Genomic DNA, 6104 nt, shown 5'->3' on the forward strand with positions numbered 1-6104 from the left:
AAGATAATTACATTGACATCAGTACTTGACAGCTACTTGTTTTATCAATCCCAAAGGGATGACAGGCAAAGTTAAGCTCAGCAGAATTTGAGCTCCGAACGGGAAGAGAGACAAAATGTCACGAAGTATTTTGTCCAGCATGGTAATGTTTCTAATTTCTTTATTGCCCACAAGTGGCTAAACATAGACAGGCAAACAAGGACAGACAAAGGGGTTAAATCGATTACATCGACCCCAGTGCATAACTGGTACTTAATTTATCGACCCCGAAAGGATGAAAGGCAAAGTCGACCTCGGTAGAATTTGAACTCAGAACATAACGGCAGACGAAATACCACTAAGCGTTTCGCCCGCCTACTAACGATTCTGTCAGCTTGCTGCCTTGCAACATGGTAATATTTCTGCTAGCAATGCTCTTATTCACAAGACCATTAATTCATCTGCAATAAGACTGTTATTATCCATAATTTAGAAATGAAATGTCCTTGTTTAAATCCATTTTAGTTCTATATATTGGGCTCATAGCTATTGGTGTACCAGACCAATACAAGACTAATACAAGTTTATACAGTTCTATATTTAAGAGATTAGGAATTATGTACGTTATTTACATTATTTACATTTGACGAACGTTGTGCTAACAAACAAGATGAGGACAAATATCCGCCAAATGTAAATAATGTAATACAAGTTTGAAGGACGAGAAGAGAGTGGGGCAGGATTTGCACCAACCATGCCCACTGTAATATTTATTGTGCAGGTTGTTCAGCAAACCAAGATACCAGCAGCAATACCATCACATTTTCTTCATAAGTTCAGTGGGAATAAAGAAAAAAGCTGACGGGAACAGGTAGAGGGTACTGCTTTGACTGTGTTCCCAGGCAGCCATTGGGTGAAGGCCAATTTCCACAGTCTTTACTGAGCAACTGTCTTTTGCTGAATCCACATTCGTTGAAGCATCACGGAAATCCATCACAAATCCAGAAATAAGATGCTGATTTGTTGATCAGAGATTAGGATGATCAACATGTAGTTCATTGTAAACATGCTTTTATTCTTTTATTAGTTTACATGTTTCAGTCATTTGACTATAACCATCCAGGGGCACTGCCTTAAAGAGATGAGTACATCAAATCCAGTACTTATATATATATATATATATATATATATATATATATATATATATATATATATGTATTTGTGTGTATATGTTTGTGTGTATATGTTTGTGTGTCTGTGTTTGTCCCCACAAAATCGCTTGACAACCGATGCTGGTGTGTTTATGTCCCCTGTAACTTAGCGGTTCAGCAATAGAGACTGATAAAATAAGTACTAGGCTTACAAAAAATAAAGTCCTGGGGTCGATTTGCTCGACTAAAGGCGGTGCTCCAGCATGGCCGCAGTCAAATGACTGAAACAAGTAAAAGTACTAATTATTTTGTCAGTTTCTTTTTGTTGAGCTGCTAACATATGGAGAAGTAAACAAACCAACTTCAATACTTAAGTGGCGAGAAGCAAGCACAATGATGCACGTATATATATATACACACAAACACAAAGATACACACACATGCACATATACATACACGTTCACACACACAGTGGAGGCTACCCAACAGCTTCTAGGTATTAAATTAACTCTCAAAGCACCAGGCTTACAGTAGAAAACACCTGCTCGAGATGCTGCACAGTGGAACTGAACCCAAACCCACATGGCTGCAAAACTGCACTGACTGCAAAGTCCATAACCACACAGCAAGTCGTCAAGGTTATAATCTTAATAATGTTCACGTGCAAAGACCATTAGACAAAGTAAGCAAAGATTCTGTTTCTAGGATATTTTATGTTTTATCTTGGAAACTATTCTTATTGTCCTATTTTCGAGCACAAACATCATCTTATTCACATCATCATCATCATCATCCTCATCGTTTAACGTCCGCATTCCATGCTAGCATGGGTTGGACGATTTGACTGAGGACTGGCGAATCAGATGGCTACACCAGGCTCTAATCTGATTTGGCAGAGTTTCTACAGTTGGATGCCCTTCTTAATGCCAACCAATCCGAGAATGTAGTGGGTACTTTTACATGACACCGGTACGAAGACCAATCAGGCGGTACTGGCAACGGTCACACTCAAAAATGGTGTATTTTATGTGCCACCTGCACAGGAGCCAGTCCGGCGTCACTGGCAACAACCTCGCTCGAATGTCTTTTCCTGTGTCACCGGCACAAGTGCTAGGAACAATTACGCTCAAATGGAGCTATTTACGTGCCACTGGCACGGAAGTCAGACAGCTGCTCTGGCAACGATCACGCTCGGACGGTGCTCTTAGCGCTCCACTGGTACAGGTGCCATCACGATTTCACTTTCACTTGCCCCAATAGGTCTTTGCAAGCTGAGTTTAGTGTCCAATGAAGGAAATGTTGGCATGGGTGCCAGTCGTCCAATTTAGTTCGATTTCGATTTCACTTGCCTCAACAGGTCTTCGCAAGCAGAGTTTCGTGTCCAATGAAGGAAAGGTACACATAAGTGGGCTGGCTACACTCCAGGCAGAGGCCTTGGATTATGGTCTCACTTGGCTTTTACAGATGGTATAATTCTTCTCTCAGCAACTTGGTAAATGTATGTAACTGAACTTTACTGATTACTGATACGTAGACTTAGCTTATAGCTTTAGTAAAAACTGGAATTTATGATATGGTAAAAGGTTTATTAATTCAAAATAAATCTATTAGAAATATCACAGCTTTTATGTTATAGCTATCATAGAATTTCTGTTATAATACTAACAATACATGTTTTTAAGAGGAAACATATAAATGCTTTTTGCAATTTTTTTCTCCAAATATTTTCCAGAGGTGTCTCTCCTAATAGATCTCTTCCTTTGTGTTCTATGAGAGAACTGAGATATTTATGTCAGATCACTAAACATAGTAAAATAAAGTTAGACTTGTAACACTTCAATGTGTTTAAAATTGTAAAATCTGTTTAAAATAGGTAAAAATTAGTGAAAATAATAAAAATAGTTGCAAATTGTAAAAATAAACTAACAATCTAACTAGTTTAAAGGTATTTGTTTTTTTTTTTTGTTTTTGCTGTTATTAAATAATGTTGAGACAAGATTGTATCTCGAAATAATACATTTCTAAATCTCTCAGAGAGATTTATGCAGTAGTGATACGATGAAGTAGTTGTATGTTGTCAACTTAATGTGACAGTCCCCTGAAGTGAGTAATACTACTGTTGGTTAGACCTAGGAAGCTGTACCGCTTCTTGTCAGCCTTGACACATTTCCTAAGCCTGCATCCGAGACATGTTTCTGATGACGAACAAAGACTCAGAAACAAGTCTCTGGATGCAGGCTTCGCTGGCTGGAGGTGCTTGTCTCCCCCTTGTAAACATAAGGACACAGGAAATGTATCAAGGCCGACAGGGAGCAGTGCAACTTCCTAGGTCTAACCAACAGTAGTATTATTCCTTCGGAGGACTCTCACATTAAGTTGACAGCATATAACTACTTCAAGATTGAATCTCTTTTAGATTTTGATTTGAAATTTTAAGTTCTTTATTTAAAATTTATACTGAAATACTTTCCTCTTATTCTTGGTTTATTTTTAAGTTATTGTTCCACCAGAACCAGTGTAAATGTTAGAGTTTTACATGTGCTGACAATTACAAAAGCACCAAAAGAGAATGACTCTCCCCAGACACAACAGTATGTATGTATGCATGTATGTATCTATGTATGTATATATGTATATATATATATATATATATATATATATATATATATATATATATATATATATATATATATATATATATATATATATATATATATATATATATATATATATATATATATATATATATATATATATATATATATATATATATATATATATATATATATATATATATATATATATATATATATATTATAGTTGGTGTTCGTATCTTCTTGTTTGGATATTACATGATGGCTGTATGACGATTGACATCGTCGAACAAGTGGTGTTGTCTGTAACCAAATTTGTTTAGAAACAATTGATGGTTGGCGACACCTACAGAAAATCTGCCTTAACAGTTTTCCACGCAAGCATGGATAAGGAGACTTTAAGATGGTTTTGTTAAGGTCATTACTAGAGATATTGTATAGATTATTATAGTCAGCACTGATATTTGCTACAACAATATGGTATAGACACTCATTACCTGTTTTTGTCTTCGATCTCATTGTTTGTTTTCATCTGACGACTTGATACGAAACGTCGTAACAAAAATCAGTGCTGGCTTTGATTTCTATTGAATATCCGCAGAGACAACCTCAACAAAATCATGTAAAAAAACGTCTGCTAATGCAGCCGAATGTTGTATTGATTAACAAAAACCTTTAATATACTTTATAATGTATTATGGTTGCATAACGAAATACCATGTATTTGTAATACCTACAAATCATTAGTTAAAATGATGATGATGATGAAGATGTTGACGACGATGTTATAGCTGCATCACATTTAGCCAAATCTAGTGAGTAAACATTGTTCATAACATCTCTGAAGAGTTGTTTGTCATATTTATACACAATGTTCTCACGATTTCACAGAAATATGTTTTATCACAACCTGCATCAATAATTACCATTACATCAATGCAGTTATCGTACTTGCACTTGTCAGTTAATACCTTTGACACTTAGCTCTCTTTCTCAGCTTAGTCCAATCCAGCCTGTCTTTCAAACTCAGATTGCATATCCTACGGATTTTTCCAATTTCTATTGTTTCAAAGCTTCTGTCTAAGCTGTCAATGTTTTCTATTTTCCTATTACACAGCAGTTCACTGGTTACGCATATTATATTATCTCCCTTAGGGTTTAGAAAAGAATCGCATTTTGACTAGACAGAAAAAAGTTTTCATCGTTATTATCGTCGTCGTCGTCGTCATCATGATCATTATCAATACTTAACGTCCGTCTTCCATGCTGGCATGGATTGGATGGTTTGAACGGAACTGGCAACGGCAGAGGCCGCACCAAGTTCCATAGTGTGTTTTCGCTTGATTTCTAGAGCTGGATACTCTTCCTAACGCCAACTACTTTACAGAGTGTATTGAGTGGCTTTTACGCGGCACCATCACCAGTGCTTTTCTTTTTGTGACACCAGCACAAGTACTTTTTACGAGGCATCAACAGAAACAATATGCTATTGCCAGCATCAATCCCAGTATTCAATAGCCCACCATAAATGTTCATTCCATTCTGTATCTCAGTATTAAATACAAAACCACCATCTTAGCAGTCAATTTGATTTTAGTCTTTCTTCATTGAATATATTGCCGGTGTTCTTTTCTCAACAGTAAGGCAGAATGAGTAGCTCAAATGGTAAAATGCTTTGCGGCATTTTGTAAGTTTTGAGTTCAAATTCCGCCGAGGTCGACTTTGCCTTTCATCTTTTCTGGGTCGATAAAATAAGTAGCAGTTGAGCACTGGGGTTGATGTAACTAACTGTTACCCTCCCCAACATTTTAGGCCTTGTGCCTATGTTAGGATAAGTTTTGCTTGAAAGTAAACTTGAGAACTCATCGAACTTTTTCAATTTATTTATTACAGTCTTTTTTTTGCATATTAAATTGTCGATTAATTTTTTTCCCTGCATACTATAACTATTATACTAACACTCCGTCTGTTACGACGAAATCGAGTGTTCTAGTTGATCCGATCAACGGAACAGCCCGCTCGCGAAATTAATGTGCAACTGACTGACCACTCCACAGACACGTGTATCATTAACGTAGTTCTAAAGGAGATTCAGCGTGACACAGAAAGTGACCAGACTGACCCTTTGAATTACAGGTGCTTACTTGGTGAGTGGACTGTGAAGCAAGGCGAAATAAAGTGTCTTGATCAAGGACAAAACACGTCGGCAGGAATCGAACTCACGACTTTAAGATCGCGAGCCAAACACCCTAACCACTAAGCTACGTGCTCTCACAGGACTATTATGCTGAGTGGACATTTTTCTGAAGCCTTAAACTGTGTGTGCTTGTGTGAGTGTGTGTGCGCGTATGTGTGTATTCCACTGCATATTATTGAAATC

The sequence above is a fragment of the Octopus bimaculoides genome, chromosome 3, assembly GCF_046866305.1.
Source record: "Octopus bimaculoides isolate indiv1 chromosome 3, ASM4686630v1, whole genome shotgun sequence".
Classification (NCBI taxonomy): domain Eukaryota; kingdom Metazoa; phylum Mollusca; class Cephalopoda; order Octopoda; family Octopodidae; genus Octopus; species Octopus bimaculoides.